Raw genomic sequence first — 17,110 nt, 5'->3', positions numbered from 1 at the left:
GCACGAGGCAGCCACTGGACCGTCCGGGGTTGGTGGTGACCGCCAGTGCCTGCCTCTCCCCCTGATGCCCTGGTGTTGCCACACAGAGGGCCAGTCCTTTGGTGTTGGCCCTTGGTTCTGCGCATTTCAGACGCTCCAAATGGCTCCACCCATCACTCAGATCCCTCCACCCGCCCCGCCCCTGCGCTGCTACTGCATCCCCTCCCTTCCCCCACTGCTCCCCGCGCAGGCGGCCCGCCTGCCCCCTGCCTCTGCGCCCGGCATGTAGGGTTCTCGTAAGAGCCTGACCCGTAGGCCCCGGTGCAAGTCCCAGCTGACGACCTTGGAATGAATTTTCATATGTGGCGTGCTCGGAGCAATGTAAGAGTTGGCTGGTATCCCTGATGCCCAGTAGAGCATAAACATAGGCGGTAAGTCAAGTGGATGCAAAGCCACCAAGGACGGTGACAGAAACCACAGCTCACCTAACAACACAACCCAAAACTCCAGGAGCTGGCCTCTCGAGGTCACATACATTTGACCCTGGGATCCAAGAATCTCCGTGCTCCCTAAGCCACACGCCTAGGAGACCAGCATCCCGGGAGCTTCCCGCTCCTCCGTCAGCATCAAAGACCCAGCCTGGAGCTTGCTCTGCATTTGCGTCCAGCGCCAGACGTCAAGGTCCCTCCAGCCTTGGCCAGGACACCTGGGGACCTTGGCCTCCAGCTAAACTGCCTTCTTCCCTGTTCACCGGGACGTAATTGGGAACAACAGGAGGCAACTCTGAGGTATGGAAAAGGGCTGTTGTCCAGGACGAGGGGCCCAGGAGGCCCCACCAGGAAACGTAAGTGGGTCACAGGGAACAATTTGGGAGCCAACCGGTCGGTTTCCGAGAACTGATAACTTAATGAGGGGTCAAGAAACACTTTCAGTCCCTGGCTGAATCCCTGGCAGGGGAGGCAGAAGCCTGGACCCAGCAGCCCTGGACATGGGGGCGGGAGGGCCCTCGTGAGTAACCCCTGTCTATGCAGGAAAACAAGCTTCCTAGACAGGAGGGGCCACCAGTGCGTTCCTGCAGCGGCCTTCTCAGCAACATCCCAAGATCTGGACCCTAAAGTTCTCCATCTGAAGATAGAAAGGCCTAGCGGTGTTCTGAGCCATCACATATCTGAGGAAGGCAAATGGAAATACATTCCTAGAGCCACTTTCCTGCACTGTATTGCTTAACACTAATTCCTGAGCGATGCTGTCACTGGTCTTCTGTGAAATGATGTTTCTGGTTTTAGATAAGTTTCGGAAAAGCTGCACTCTCTATCTGCCTTTAAAGACTTTTGGTGAATACAAGCAACTTAAGGCTTCTGAGACTCCTTCGGGTAAATATATAGATAGAGAGAGCTATGTTAAACTTGGCATTTCTCAAACTCTTTTGGGGAGGGGAAGAGAGTACCTCTTTGGAAGTGCCGTTACTTCAAGCGATACTTTTCAGAAACGGAGAACTAAAGCCAGGTGAGGAATCACTAGCATTATACCAACTCTGTCACCTTTCTTTGCTGTCTCATAAGACAGTTGAAAAGTCCTGTCCCACCATTACAATGGTCTCTGCCTGGAGGTGTAGGGAAGTATCAGTTACCAGAATATATGGGCATCACAGACCATCAACTGTTCTTGGAAACTAAGGTCCACCTCTGCAGCACTCACCTAATTGAAATTAACTTAAATTACCAATGGAAATGACAGCAAATGAAGGATAGCAACATGTCAGCATCCAAGAGCTAGCCTGGCCCCCGTGACACCTTCACCCCATTGCCACTGGGACGTCCCGTTCCTAGTCTGGCCCTGAGTCCAAGTTCTCCGCATGAGTCCTCGCACCCCGAAGTCGCGGCTCTTGCCATCCCTCTTCATCGCTGTACTGCCCAAACATCTCACATCCCCCAAGTGGGATGCGTCCCACTCTGATACTACTGTCACGTTTCACGGGAGAGTCTTCTTACTCCCAGAGAGATGGTGAGCTCTTCAAGGACAGAGATCACGTTCCTGAAACTTCCACTGTCTCATCAACCACAGCTCTGAGAACAGCAGGGTACTACTGAGAATGATGGTTTTCCACAGGTATTTGCTGAAGGTTTTAGGGTAGAAACAGCCCTCAAGTCTACTCCCCTGACTCCCCCATTGATTCACCATAAAAGATGTATTTAATCTACATCACTGTTTGCATACCTCTTAGAGAGGTAATAAAACTTTACCTCCTCCACTCACAGAGCTGTAGGGAGCTTCCAGTAGGCTCACGTGAGAGTTCACTGCACAATGTAGAAGCTTCCAGGCGTGAGGGCTGTACCTGGCCAGCCACACTAGCTGAAATCTTTCCCTGTTTTCTGCACACACACTCGGCCTAGAGCTTCTGATAAATGGGAGTCCAGCCCTAGCCTCAGACCCACACCTACCCAACCCTGTACCATATGCCTTCCAACCCCACCATCAGTCAACCCCACCATCAACCAACCCTATTCTCAACCAATTCAACCATCAACCAACCCTATTATCAACCAATTCAACCATCAACCGATCTCACCATCAACCAACCCCACCAATCAACCAACTCTTCATCACAACTTTTACCAAACCCAACCAAAGCCAGCCTCAAGCCAGGCACGATAGGGAACACTTAAAAAATGAGATATGGGCCCCTCCTTGATAACATCCTGGCCAGCCCGTCTTAAAATGGTTATACAGAACATAAGGCAAGCTAGATTGGAAGGTCGTATTTTCCATGGCACTTGAATTATAAAGTGAGGCCATAAGGTAAAAATGAGAGGTGATCAAAGGACCCTTGAAAGCCCCTAAGATCCCCCATAAACTGGAGTACCCACAGTCTGTGCAGGGAACCTCATATATCATCCTTCTGTACAGCGGTCTGAATAGCACTGAGGCAGACCAAAGGAGGGACCAGGAGGAACTTGCCTGCAGAAGTCGGGGTCTTCAGACCTTTCTGGTTTAAAACAGCTGTCAAATCTACAGAGCAGAATGGTGTGTGTGTTGGTGGGGAGACAATCTGAGAGACCCTGATTGCCTGAAGGGTTTACTTCCCTCTCTTTTTATATAAGAGCTTTATAACTTTAACACACGTTCAGCCCACTGGTTAGTCAGTGTATTAAGTGAACTTGCATCCTGTGTTAAACACGGCTCCGCTGTAACCTGCAAACAGCCTGTGCCTTGTGAAGTTGGATGGGAGGGGGTGTGGGCTTCACACAGGCCCCGACACACGGCAGGAAGTGGACGGAGAGGACGGGAGAGGGTCTCCCGGCCTGGAAGCAGCATGCACTCTAAGTGGTGAGGTCCGCGGAGACGAGAGTTGTCTGTCTTGCTCGTGTCGGGACCCCCAGCATCTAACAGAGGGCTGGCAAACTCCAGATGCTCCAGAGATGAACCAAAGATCAGAATGCCTGTCTGGGGTAGTGGAGCATTCACAGAAGAGTGGATGGTTAAGAGGGGAAGAACGGAGCTGCCTTTATTGGGCACCTGCTGCATGCAGGCACTGAACCCGCAGAGCAGCCTGTGGGCATCCTGGTCATCATGATGAGGAAACGTGACTGCCCAGCACTGCACAGCTGGCAAGACAGTGCTGACCCCAGAAGGCCTGGGCCCCCATCTGCATCAAGCATGTATTAAGCACCCACTGTGTGCCAAGCCTGGGGCTTGCACTGCAGTGGGGAAAGCAGGTAATGAACAAAGGCATAAACAGATAAATACATGAGTGAAGAAATAAGGGTACTAGTTCTGAGACTGACCAGGCTGTGATGGACACAGAGGCCGGGATGGAGGTGATCGGTTGGGGACGGGGTGGGGGGCCCAGACCTGAGAGTCACCCTGGGTCCTCCCTCTCCCCTCAGAGCCCACCCTCACCCAGTCCTGTTGGTTCCTCAGCTGACACGTAGCCACGCATCCCTCTTTCTCCCCAGTTTCCGAGCCTCTGCCTTAACCTCCTCCAGCCCCTGGACCCCCTCACTGCTCCCCATTTCAGCCAAGTCGCCACTCAGCACACATGGCTCCCAGCTTACCCGCCTCCTGGGCACCCCTGCACCTAGAATGAAATCCACATCCTTCCCAGGGTCTCCAAGGCCCCCGAGTGATCAGCCCCGCCTGCACCTCTGCCTCACCACCTCAGTCACTCTGTCAGGAGGGTCCACACCTCTGGAAAGATTCAGCAGAGGGGACTGAACATAGGAAGTAGGTGTAAAAGTGTGGGAAACCCTGAAAAAGGAGATGATGGTGAGGGTGCCAGAGGACAGCCGCAGCAAGAGCCTCTGCCCTTGTAGGGTGGGAAGGACAATGGGAAGGGGAGATGTGAGCAGAGCTGGGGCCACTGGCAGAGCTGGAAACACAACAGGCCTGTCCCATGAGCTGAGGTCGGCGGCGGAGGGGGGTACAGCAGGAGCAGGGACCACGGAGGTGACACAGGCAGCGTCAGGAGCCTCTGAGCGACAGCAGAGGTGTATCACTTCGTGCCTGGCTCTCACTGGCTGGACTTGGCAGGAAACCAGTTGTCAAGGGAACCTGCGGCCGAGCAGAGCGAAGGACAAGTGGGGACACGTCTGAGTGCATGCAGCCCGCTCGCTGGATCAGCCCGGGTGCGGATGCTCTCAGCCCCTCGCTGCGCCTGGACCCTGTGTTCCGTTTCCTCTGCTTCTGCCACCCAACCCCCAGCTCTCCGCCAGGCCGGCTCCGTCCTGCCTCTGGTCTCCCCTCCTGCTGGGATCCAGGTGGAGCTTGCCCTCCGCGGGGCGGCTGAGCCACGCGCCTTCCTTCAGCCCTGGGCAGCCGGGGGTGTGGCGACAGTCCCTGGGCTTAACAAGCTGCAGGCTCTGCCGGCCACACCCGCTGCGCTGAGTCCAGGCTGCAGGTGAATCTCACATTCCAGGGGTGGAAATAAGCCCACAGCCCCAAGGACAGGCAGAGATGAGCTTCTGTCCAAAGGTCATCTGTACCGGACCGCTGGAGCCTGGTCTGGTACCCACAGCCCTGCAGTGGTGCATCGGGTGGGATTTCTCCCTGTGGGATGCATGAAGACTTGGCTCCAATGTCTTTCAAAAGATGTCAGTGACTTGCCTTCCTCAGGCTAGTTACCTCATCAAAGGAGCCAGCGGGGGCGAGGACGGAGCCCCTTCACCCCCTTGTTACCCAGACCAGGCTCCTGGGGATGCCTCACCATCTCCCCCCAGCCACACAGCTTGTGTACCGGTCTAGGGCCGGCTAGGAAAACAGTAATCGCTTTAGCCTCTCAAAGATTTGGAAACTTAATTCAGGGCAGTGTTCACAAAGGGGAGAGGGGAACAGGGATGCCACGGGGATGATGGCACGACCCAGGCATTAATTAATCACAGCAGGAAGCCACCTGCTCTGGCCCATGGTCACCTGGGGAAGCCAGGGCCATGGGCTGGAGGAGCTGCCCAGCGGGAGGCTGCAAAGACAAGGCCAGGAAAGCCGCCTGAGGCTCGCGAGAGAGGATGGGCACGGGGCCTCACCGCCTTCCCCTCCCACCTCCTACCAGAGCCCCAAGGGGCAAGGACCTGGGAAGCCAGCCAGCAGTGGTCAGCCCTGCGATGCAGAGCCCAGCAGGGGAAGGGGTGGGTCTGAGAGCAAGGGCCCGGGACCTGGACAAGACTGGGGTCCTGGGGAACGGATCTCTCCTGCGTCCGCGGAGCCGCCGGCCCTGCCCCTGAGGCTGCCAGCCCCCAAGACGCTAACCGGAAGCTGTGTGACCTCCAGCTTTATACATGGGGGTGGGACAGGGGTAACTCGACACTGAGACTGCAGAGCACGTACAGCCTCTGTTGGGGGAGGCGTGTGGACAACGGGAGGACATGGGCCCAAGACACCCGTCACCCCAACACTCTCTGCACGGAGGGGGGCTGGAGCAGACACCCCCCCCCCATAAATGGTGGCTTCAAGCATCTATGAAAAGCTAAAGCCTCGCGCTGCTTGACCCCGCACGCCCACTGTGGTGAGTTCTCCTACAGACGCGCTCACGGTGAAGGGAAGGGAGTCTGCACACAGATATGTATTGTTCGCAGCGGCCAAAGACTGTCGTCACCTGATGTTGATCCACAGAGGAATCACGGGGTGGGCGGTGGGAGGTACGCAGTGGTGAAAATGAGTGAGGTGGATCCGCGCACACAGAGATGGACCAGTCACCAGGATACGTCTTTCAGAAGCACACAACAGTCTTTACAGCGTGCAACCCTGTGTTGAAGGAACAGGGCGTGACACGGAGACTGTCTCTGAGGTGACAGAGCCAGCCGCTGCTCCGGGCAGGGCCCTGGGAGACCCGGGATGGAGGGGGGAGCCGGCGTGCTCAACCCTGCCTTCTGTGTTGATGCACTTTTCCCACGTGGTGTAGCATCTTTACAGCAAACACACCCCAAGGAATTGGCCCTGGCTTCACCTCAGTCCGGCAAGGAGCCCTTGGGCTCCTGTAGGGCTCCTCACCCCTGACACAGGGGGTGGCAGCTTATCAGAGATGGTTCCCCTTTGCCCCTTTTTCCACCACCATGCAGAGATCCATAATGCTTACGACAAAAAAATGTGGAATCTACCCAATCTGGGTCATAACACACTTCAATCCCCAACTCAGTCCTCCAGCCCAGAGCTGACCACCCTGAACCACTGTGGAGCCCTTGGCCTCCCTGCCCTACCCTCTATCCCTCTCTCTCCTGTCTCCCTCCCTCTGGGGGGCTGCACATCAGTCTTTGGATCCTCGGGATGGAGACGCCCCAGCTCCACCCTGGCTCATTCCCGGCATCCTCGCTCTTGGCCACCATGCTCACACCCCAACCCCACGGAGGGCGCTCTCGATCCTGAGGGAAGCCCTGAGAGAGGACCCCTCGGGGACCCCGCTGTCAGCTCCCCCTGCAGCTCAAGCCCCATCACAGCTCCAGAGCAGATGCTTCTCAGGAGATTCTAGGATAAATGAAGCAGTGGCTGCTTTTCCCCTGAAGTAGCAGCCTGGGTCTGGGTGGAGGACTGGGGGATAATGAAATTTGCCGGGGAGGGGGAGACCTGACCCCACAGAGAGGCATTGTTCCCAGGACAGCAGGGCTGGGCCGAGGGATAAGCTGATGCCCCATGGCACCAGGCTGCTGTCTCCTGCGCCCTAACGTCTGCTCCTACCACCTCAGCCCGTTTCCACCAGTCCCAGGTGGTCGCAGTGCCTGCACGCCTGGGGTTCTAGCGGGGAGAGAGGGGATGGCAGGCAGTGGCCCAGCCCCAGAGCTCAGCCAATATGCCCACCCCAGAGAGGCAGCAAGGCAAGGACTCAAGGAAAGGGCCCTAGGAAGCCCTGGAGGGAGACAGGAGGGAGAGAGCTGGGAGGGGCAAGGGATGGGGAGGCAGGAGGGAGAGAGATGGGAGGGGCAGGGAGGGGGAGGCAGGAGGGAGAGAGATGGGAGGGGCAGGGGAGGGGGAGGCAGGAGGGAGAGAGATGGGAGGGCAGGGGAGGGGGAGGCAGGAGGGAGAGAGATGGGAGGGGTAGGGGAGGGGGAGGCAGGAGGGAGAGAGATGGGAGGGGCAGGGGATGGGGAGGCAGGAGGGAGAGAGATGGGAGGGGCAGGGGAGGGGGAGGCAGGAGGGAGAGAGATGGGAGGGGCAGGGGAGGGGGAGGCAGGAGGGAGAGAGATGGGAGGGTCAGGGGAGAGGGAGGCAGGAGGGAGAGAGATGGGAGGGGCAGGGGAGGGGGAGGTAGGAGGGAGAGAGATGGGAGGGTCAGGGGAGAGGGAGGCAGGAGGGAGAGAGATGGGAGGGTCAGGGGAGAGGGAGGCAGGAGGGAGAGAGATGGGAGGGGCAGGGGAGGGGGAGGTAGGAGGGAGAGAGATGGGAGGGGGCAGGGGAGGGAGAGAGATGGGAGGGGCAGGGGAGGGGGAGAGAGGAGAGAGAGAGGTGGGAGGGGCAAGGGAGGGGGAGGCAGGAGGGAGAGAGATGGGAGGGTCAGGGGAGAGGGAGGCAGGAGGGAGAGAGATGGGAGGGGCAGGGGAGGGGGAGGTAGGAGGGAGAGAGATGGGAGGGGGCAGGGGAGGAGAGAGATGGGAGGGGCAGGGGAGGGGGAGAGAGGAGAGAGAGAGGTGGGAGGGGCAAGGAGGGGGAGGCAGGAGGGAGAGAGATGGGAGGGGGCAGGGGAGGGAGAGAGATGGGAGGGGCAGGGGAGGGGGAGAGAGGAGAGAGAGAGGTGGGAGGGGCAGGGGAGGGGGGAGGGGGGAAGGGAGGCAGTCTCTGCATCTCTCCAGTGCTCCGCTCAGCACCGTCCCAGGCTCTCCGGAGAGGCTGGTGAGATTCACCCCGTGGGCATGGATGGTGGGGGGTCGGAAGAGGAAGCTCCTGGTCCGAACACAGCCTGGATGGGCTTGGCTGGTGAATCAGCAGAAGGGAGAGAGCAGGTGTGCAAGGCAGAGCCCAGAGGACCAGCCAGGACCCAGCGGGGGCCTGTCTGCTACCCTTTCCTACATAACTGCAGGGACCAGGGAACTGAGGAGTGACGCTGGGGGCCTTTCTGGGTCTGCAAGAGGAAGGCATTTAGGACCGGCCCCTCCGTGTGCAGATACACAGGTGAGGCATTACATCCTGGGTGGGGGGGAATAAAGGACAAAACAAGAGACTTTTCAGCTCCCTCCTCCCGCAGGACCCCCGTCAACAAGAAGACAGTAGTCCTGACTCCGCACCTAGAGGCTCAGGACCCTGCCGTCCTTCGGAAGAATGAAAGAAGCGGGAGAGACACCCGGCCGGAGCTCTGATGCTGCCTGCGGGGAGGTGTGTGGTGCCCAGGCTCAGTCCTGCTCCGTGCCAGTCCCCTCCCTGCTCCTCTCTGATGCGGCTCCTCGGCTGCCAGGACATCCCAGGCCGGTGCTAGTGCTGACATTACTGCGGCCTCGGTCAGGCCGAGTGCCTGGGGCTGGGTGCTCAGAGCTCAGTACTCACTGCTGGGTGCTCAGAGCTCAGTACTTGGGCTGGGAGGTGTCTGACCCCCCCACCCACAGCTCCATGAGGAGGGGGTCCTCACCCACGTCACAGGCAAGGAAGCCAAAGCTCAGAGCGGGCCCTTGCTCAAGGTCATGCGGTGTGTTGGGGGAGGGACCGAGTGCCTAGCTGACCAGGAAGCAGAGTGGGGCCGCTGCTGGCCACACCCCAGTGATGGGGACAGAGCCACACACAGTAGCTGCTCATCAGAAGCTGCCTACATGACCTGCACGCTTGGAGACCCTGGAGGAAAGAACCTGCTTCCCGATGGTGAATCAAGCCCTCCGCCAGCACCAGACTAAATGCTGGCCCGGCCTGTCTGCGATACACCCACCAGGACCACAAATACAGCTCAGAGAGGGGGCATTTCACCAGCCACAGGGCCGCCTTGTAATTAGGCTCCGGCGCCCCTCCCTGGCAGCCAGAGTCTGAGGGTGTGGCAGCCACCGGTGGGTCCTCTAACCATCAGCCCAGACTGGACATGGGTCCTGAGAGATGGAGGAGGGGCTCCTATGAAGGCGGGACACCACCGCCTTCCCTACCCCACACTGCAGCTCCAGCCTCAGGAAGGCGTGGTGTGCCCCAGCCGTGCCCTTCCTTTCCCACCAGCGGCTAGATTTAGAAATGCCCAGAAGAGCCTGGAGTTTGCTTCAAGACATGGACTCCTCTGAGTCAGAGACCACAAACGCCAGTGCCTCCAGAGAGGCAGCTTATATAAATTCAGGAGGCCAGCCGGGAGCTTGTATACATACTAAACAAGTGAAACTATTCTTCCAAAAAGAGACATCTTTATCTTCCTTTCTTTTCCAACAGTTCCTCTTAGTGCATATGTCGCTTTCCCACCGGAGAAAAGAAGCATTTTACTGTCTTCCTAAAAGCAGAATAATGAGAACATGATGATGAATGGCCCCTGTGTGAGGGAGGTGATAGGGAGTGGTGGGGACTGTGGAGAACTGCAGTGCACACCCCCGCCTGCAGGGAGCAGGGCTGCTCCGTCAGGAGTGGAAGCTCTGTGTGGCCAGATCTTCTTCTTCTTCTTCTTCTTTTTAAGAAAACCAGAAATCCAAAATTTTAGATAATATCTCTGAGTTTTGAAATGTTGACAAATGGCAAAATGGCCATCATTTTTAAAAGTCTACAAATAACAAATGCTGGAGAGGGTGTGGAGAAAAAGGAACCCTCGAACACTGTTGGTGGGAATGTAAATTGATAGTCACTATGGAGAACAGTATGAAGGTTCCTTAAAAAACTAAAAATAGAACTACCATACCACCCAGCAATCCCACTCCTGGGCATATATCTGGAGAAGACTATAATTCGAAAAGATACGTGCACCCCAGTGTTCATTGCAGCACTATTTATAATGGCCAGGACAAGTCAGACAGAGAAAGACAAATACCATGTGATATCACTCATATGTGGAATCTAAAATATTATACAAATGAACTTATCTATGAAACAGAAACAGAGACCTAGAGAACAGACTTGTGGTTGCCAAGGGGGAGGGGGTGAGGGAGGCATGAGTGGGAGATTGGGATTAGCAGATGTAAACTATTATATGTAGAATGGATAAACAACAAGGTCCTACTGTATAGCACAGGGAACTATATTTAATATCCCGTGATAAACCGTAATGGAAAAGAATATGAAAAAGAATGTGAATCACTTTGCTCTATAGCAGAAATTAACATAACGTTGTAAAATGTTATTTTGTTCAATAAAATAAATTTTAAAAAATTATTTTAAAATAATGGGCTAACTGAAACACGTCCACCGGCCAAAGTCAGCCTGCAGACCACGGGCTGTGACTCTGTCTCAGGGAACCGCTCCTTCCCTGTGGCTGCCAGGCCCCCGGCCCCAGGCTCCCTGACTGATGGGAAGGCGAAGGGGCCCCTGTGGTCCAGCCTTCCCAGGTGCACCTGTCCTGGCACAGTTCTCCTGCCCCCTCCCAGGACAGACGTCCAGGCCCAGGCTGCTGTCAAGGAGCCCACGAGGGAGCCAGGGGGCAGCCCCTGATCCTGCCTGTTCTGACTTCCCTTCCTACCTATAAATTCCACTCACGAGGCAGCCACTGCGGTTACTGCTGCTTCAACAAGCAACCCGGGGTGATGCCCGCCTGGCCCCTGCCCCGGATCCTGCCTGGGGCAGCCCACCAGAGCATCCAGGCAGCGGGAGCCTCTGTTCCTCGGTCCCTGGAGGCCGCTGCTGCTCAGTCCTTAGAGATAAGCGAGGTTCCAGCGCCCGCCGGCCTCCTCTTGTGCACCTTTGGTCCCTGTGCCTGGGAGTCAGGGGTACTGACTAAACCCGCATGCACTGGGCTTTCCGGCATCCAGGGGGAGCGCTCCTGCGTTCCTCCAAGCTGCTCTCCCCTGTGGAACTGACTACCTCATGCACACACTTGTTCAGCCGGCCCCTGCGGAATGCCAGCCGCTGGGCACCGGGAAGGAGCCACGAGCAATGCGCTCTCAGACCTCAGCAACGGCCTCCTCAAGCTGCGAATTGTATTCTTCCCTCATCTGAGGTCATTCCACACAAATGCATTACCGGGGGCGTATCACACAGGCCGGGGGGCTCGGTCCAGTCTCTCCCGACCCTTGTTTGACTCGCTCGGGGAGGCGGGGGTCCAAGGGCAGACCCCCGAGGCGGAAGCTGGGTGGGAGAGGAGCCAGGAGAGATGGGCAGGGAGAAGCAACGTGGGCTCAGAGGAGACAGCCTGCCCAGGAGCCCAGGAAGGCACGGGCTCAACGTCAGGGAAGTAAAGGCGTTTGTGCTGTTTTCATTAATTCTCCGAAAGCCCCACGGATCTGGCATCTACCTGTGATAACTGCCTTGTTGTTTTTTTTAACGTTCATGAAAACGTTCATTTTTAGCACAGCTAATTTTAAACCATTTTCAAATCGACCTTTCCTGGAGACGAGTAGATATGATTTGCTTCCATGAAGACACCCACTGACTGTGTCTAAATCTGGTGTTGCCACTGAGTGGCGACAGATCTGTAATCACAGATGCTCTGTGACCACAGTTTTCCAGCTTCCTAGACCGAGCTGCCTCTTCTCCCCCTCCCACTGACAGGCACAAACACAGCTTCCCGCTGAGTGTTTGCCCCTCTGTCCACTCCCACTGCCCAACAGACCCACCCATGTCACAGAGGAAACTGGATTTAGTCCTCGGTGGGTAAAAGGTCCATCCAGGGGCGTGACCACCAGCCTGAGCTTTGCACAGGAGGGCAGAGCTCAAGTCCAGACTCTGGTGACCTTGGGGAAGTCCCCAAACCCTCATCTGTGAGGCCCGCATGGCGAGGCCAGAAGGAGGGGAGAGACCCCCAAACAGTGCCTTTCCTGTGTTCACTGTCACCAGCAGGCACTCTGCTCTGTGACCCCCAGGACCACAGCCCACCTCCAGTGACCCCAGGGCTCCCACGCCTGCAGACAGAACACCTGCCCTTCTTCTGGCTCTCGGTCTGCCTGCGGCTCACTGTAGAACAAGTCTTGTTTCCTGCGTCCCTGGAACTGCTCTCCCAAGAGGCAGTCTCACCAGTCTCCTCTGCATCTTACTTCCTGGAGGGCCATCTGTCCCACTGCCTCCCTTCAGACCCCCAACCGAGGTCCCATCTCCACCTGCTACAGAGCACACGTTTAGAATCAGACTAACCCTAACTCGCCCTTGAAATCTGTAACAACCGGCCCAGCCACTTTCACGGGACGTGAACACAAGCTTGATCTGACTTTGACAGACAAGGTGCCTGACTCTAGGGTCTATTCAGAGAGCGGTCTGGAGCCAGCAGTGCCTGGGCACCGCCTGGGCCCTGTGAGCAGGGAACCACCCAGACCTGAGGAACCTAGATCAGCGTTTTCACAAGACCCGATGGTCCCTGAGCACGTGGGGTTCAGGCTGCTGGTTTGCAGACATCGGACTGGCCCAGGCCACGGATACACCTCTCACACGTGGCCTAGAAAGGATAACTAATGACACATCTAAAAATCAGGAGATTTTGCACAAAACCCGTCTCCAGCTTTTCTCAATCAAAGAGGCGGCAGCTCCAGCCCGCGTGCACAGCGGCTGCCCCGTCAGCAGGGCAAGGGCTCTCAGTTCCCCACACTCTCCGTGATGGCCTCCACTCCCGTCACTCCTGCGGCCTCTCGGCGCCCCGGACATTTGGGTCTGAAGCTCCCTGGCGCCTTTCCTGGGAGCTGCACCAGCCTCCTTGCTGCTCATGCTCAGGCCTCACACCCACGGCTCCCCTGCCTGGACGCCCTTCCATCTGCGTCTGCATGGCTCCCCCGCACCCCCCTGGGGTCTCTACCCATCGCCTCCCACTCAGGAGGCCCTGCGGGGCCACCTCTGTCTTCCCGCCTGACCCTCCCACGTTTGCCCTCACAGGCCGTGTCTCCGTCCGCACTCAAGATCTTGAGCGCTGTATTTTTCCAGAATAACGCCTAAAAAGCCTAGGGGTCACCTGGAGCTCAACAATTCATTGGTGAATGGATGAGTGACCACAGGCTGGGCCAGCCCGCCCTCTGGGCTTCATTTTCTCCACTTGTCCAGGAGGGGGCTGGGTCACAGGACCACTCAGACCCTCTGGGCACTACTGACACAGGTGCCACGTGGCGGCAGGGCGGTGCCTTTGCCGGGGGCCAACGTGAGTGGCTGGACTCTCCCCTGTGACACCAGAAGGATGAAGACGGAGCCACGAGGGCCGAGGCCCTGGCAGGAGCGAGGACCCGGGGGCCTGGCTGGAGGACAGAGGTGGAGGCGGGAGCCTCACAGAGGCCGTGCTTCTCATCTGCCAGGGCCTGATGTGCCAGGAGATACGAGTGGCATCAGGACCTGCGGACTAGGGTAAGCAAGGGCGGCAGAGGAAGCGACTGGGTGGAGGGACCAGCAGAACCGGAGCCTCGCGCAGTCAGGGCGGCTGATGCTTGGGTCTCGCGAACAGGGACTTACTCTCCCGACTCCAATGCACTCGGCTGTGTTGTCATCTTATTTCATTTTTCTTTAAATCACTAGCAACGGCCCACCGCACTGATCTCCCCGGCTACCAATGGTTCACAACCCAGTGTGCGCCCCGACCTAGGATCAAAGACCTGCAGGTCAACGAGAGAAAGGTGTTTTTTTTTTCTGTTTTTTTGTTTTTTTGGCTGCGTCAGGTCTTAGTTTCGGCACACGGGATCTTCGTTGAGGCATGCGGGATCTTTCATTGCGGCGCGCGGGCTTCTCTCTAGTTGTGGCGTGTGGGTTTTCTCTCTCTAGTTGTGGCGCGCGGGCTCCAGAGCACGTGGGCTCCGTAGTTTGCAGCACGCGGTCTCTTTCATTGAGGTGCGCAAGATCAGTAGTTGTGGTGCACGGGCTTAGTTGCTCCGTGGCGTGTGGGATCTTAGCTCCCCGACCGGGGAGGGAACCCGCATCCCCCGCATTGGAAGGCGATTCTTTACCACTGGACCGCCAGGGAAGTCCCGAGAAAGGGGTTTGACCGAGCATGTGGGAAGGACGGAAACGGAAAGGGAGGAGGTGCCAGTCACTCAACTGCCCCCTAAAGGTCACACCTCCAAGAAGACGCTCCCGCTGGGACTGTTTGGAGGGGGCGTCACACCTGCCTGGACAACAGGTGCGCTGGGCAGACAGGTGGGCTTGCACCCCTCAAGTCTACGACAGAACTGCCCGCTCTGAAACTAAAAGCTGATGCGTCAACGCCTGGGCTTCGTTTCACGCGTCGTCAGTTTTCCCAGGCGTAACCTAGCAACTCTTGGCGACTCTGTCTGATGGGGCCGCTGAGAAGTCTGCTCGCCCCACCCTCGCTTGAAGCTTCATCACGAGCAGAGCAAAGGGGGTCATCTGTTCAGATCGACAGTGTTGCGTGTGTCCATGCGGGGAGTTTGCGGGGTGCGGGGCGGAGCAGCCCCCATGTCCTCCTAGGGATCGCCAGGAACTCCTCTCGGAGTCTCCATAAGTAATTCACAGCCTGCTTGTGAAATCCATGATACGCTTTGCGATGGAAAGGCCGCCCTGCTCACCACCTTCCACCCGCGATACGCCAACCCCATCAGTCCTCCTGCCCTCTGCACTCGCCTTCTCAGCCTGGAATATTCCTCTCCCAGGCCTCCTAGAGACAAGACTCTGCTGGCCATTCAAATGTCACTTCCTCGGAGACAACCGCCCAGACCACACTCCCAGAAGGCGCCCTCCCTCCCCACCTGCCGTCTCCTCCATCGCTCCCTCCCCACCTGCCGTCTCCTCCATCGCTCCCTCCAAGGCTCTTCCTACACTTATTGCTCTTCGAGCTTACTGATTTACCCGCTAATTTGTTTATGCTCTGTCTTTCCCACTAGAATATAAACTACTCCCAAGCAGAAACGCATGGTTTTTCTTGTTTACAAATGAACCTCTGGGCCTGGCAATACCCGATAGGTATTTGTCGAATGATGGTGGATAAAGAGCCAACCCTTAGTAAACGCCGCTTGCAGTCTGGGTGTTGCTATAAGAACCACACCTTCCCTAACAAAACGGACGCAATCACAGGCTCATCAGATACCTCCTGACGCCCAGCGTGTGCAGCGCCTGGAGTACAACACTCAGGAGAACAGAGCCTGTTCATAAACACACAGACCCTGCGAGTGGACGTACCCCGAGAGGGCGGCCCGCATGACGGGAGGTGGGTTTGCCAGAGCAGGTCATGCGGCAACGGCGACCCAGCGGCCGGGGCATCTCATTGCCCGTCAGCCGCCACCTCCCTTCCCTCAGGCACATGGGGGTGGGGAGGTCAGAGCATCCTGTTGACAAGCGGCCGGTGTGCCGAGTGGCTGGAGGACTCAGCTCCACTGATGTAGGAGGAGAAAGCCCCTGCCCAGTTCCAGCCCCACTGCCCCAGGTGAGAGCTCTGGCCCAGCGCCGCCACGGATCTTCAGGAGCAGCCAGAAATTCAGTCGTAAAACATCTTCAATCTCCAAAACCAGAATGGGATGAAACCAAAGTTGTCTCCAGGTGCCCGACCCGCGCTGCATCTTAGGAGATCCTAGGAGAAGCCCCATCGACTCCCTGCTCTCCCACCCCCACCAGGAAAAGTCAGTTTTCTTTGTGGGCCTAAGAAGCCAAGGAAGTCATCGCGCCCAGGTGTCAGGGACTGGTCATAGTTCGGAGGATCCCACCATAGGGCATCTGCATTTTCTTTAAGTTATTTATTTATTTATGCTGCGTTGGGGCTGCGTTGCTGCGCACGGGCTTTTTCTAGTTGCAGCGAGCGGGGGCTACTCTTTGTTGCGGTGCGCGGGCTTCTCATTGCGGTAGCTTCTCTTGTTGCAGAGCACGGGCTCTAGGCGCACAGGCTTCAGTAGTTGTGGCACGCAGGCTCAGTAGTTGTAGCTCGCGGGCTCAGTAGTTGTGGCGTACAGGCTCAGTTGCTCTGCGGCATGTGGGATCTTCCCGGACCAGGGCTCAAACCCGTGTCTCCTGCACTGGCAGGTGGATGCCTAACCACTGCGCCACCAGGGAAGCCCCACATCTGCATTTTTAAAGAGCACTCTGTCTTCTCTTACAAGCTACACCTCCCTCGAACCACAGAAGTTAATCTCTAGTTCTTAGTGCTGACCAAGCCTAGCAGGCAATAAAGATTAAATATTCTGAAGCAGAGAAACCCAACCAGGAGGGGCCTCTTCCATCCTTAACCTGAGGATAGACATCCTGGCCCCGTTTGGAGAGGAGGACGCAGGGGGCGGTCGGAAATCCCCTCCCCCACCTCAGGGCTCACTCCCGCTGGGGCTGGAAGTCAGGTCCCTCAGAAACAGGTCCAGGGCCCCGTCTGCAGCCCAGGGTCTCCTGTCTCACAGCAGAAATGCTCCGAGGACACGGCGTGGCCAGCCTGGACATAGATGCAGCTGTATGCCACCCCTGGTGACACTTTCTCTGGACATCCAGGCACACTGCTTATAGCCGAGGACCTCGCTCTGCTGGACACGCCCATGGCACAGGGAGGGTTTCACAGCCCATTGACCAAAGACAGAAAGCGCGGCCATGACTACCTCCTAGGCGGCACGTGCATCCTCGAGAGGGACCCAGGGTCTGCACAGGTGCTGGCTGAGGAAACCTGGAGCACAGGAGCTTTTGTGAAAGAAGCGGAGCCTCATGGATGTCCCCAAGC

The 17,110-nt window shown here is 57.3% G+C and overlaps 1 protein-coding gene across 1 annotated transcript in view; it reads right to left on the bottom strand.

Annotated features, from left to right (window-relative positions):
• The window catches only part of LOC133075456 (adhesion G-protein coupled receptor D1), a 51,541-nt gene that overhangs the window by 30,175 nt on the left and 4,256 nt on the right, over positions 1–17,110 (bottom strand). The window lies entirely within an intron of this gene.

The sequence above is a fragment of the Eubalaena glacialis genome, chromosome 15 (assembly GCF_028564815.1).
Source record: "Eubalaena glacialis isolate mEubGla1 chromosome 15, mEubGla1.1.hap2.+ XY, whole genome shotgun sequence".
Classification (NCBI taxonomy): domain Eukaryota; kingdom Metazoa; phylum Chordata; class Mammalia; order Artiodactyla; family Balaenidae; genus Eubalaena; species Eubalaena glacialis.
Note: the sequence above shows the minus strand (reverse complement) of the source record. Positions and strands in the feature narration are given on the sequence as shown.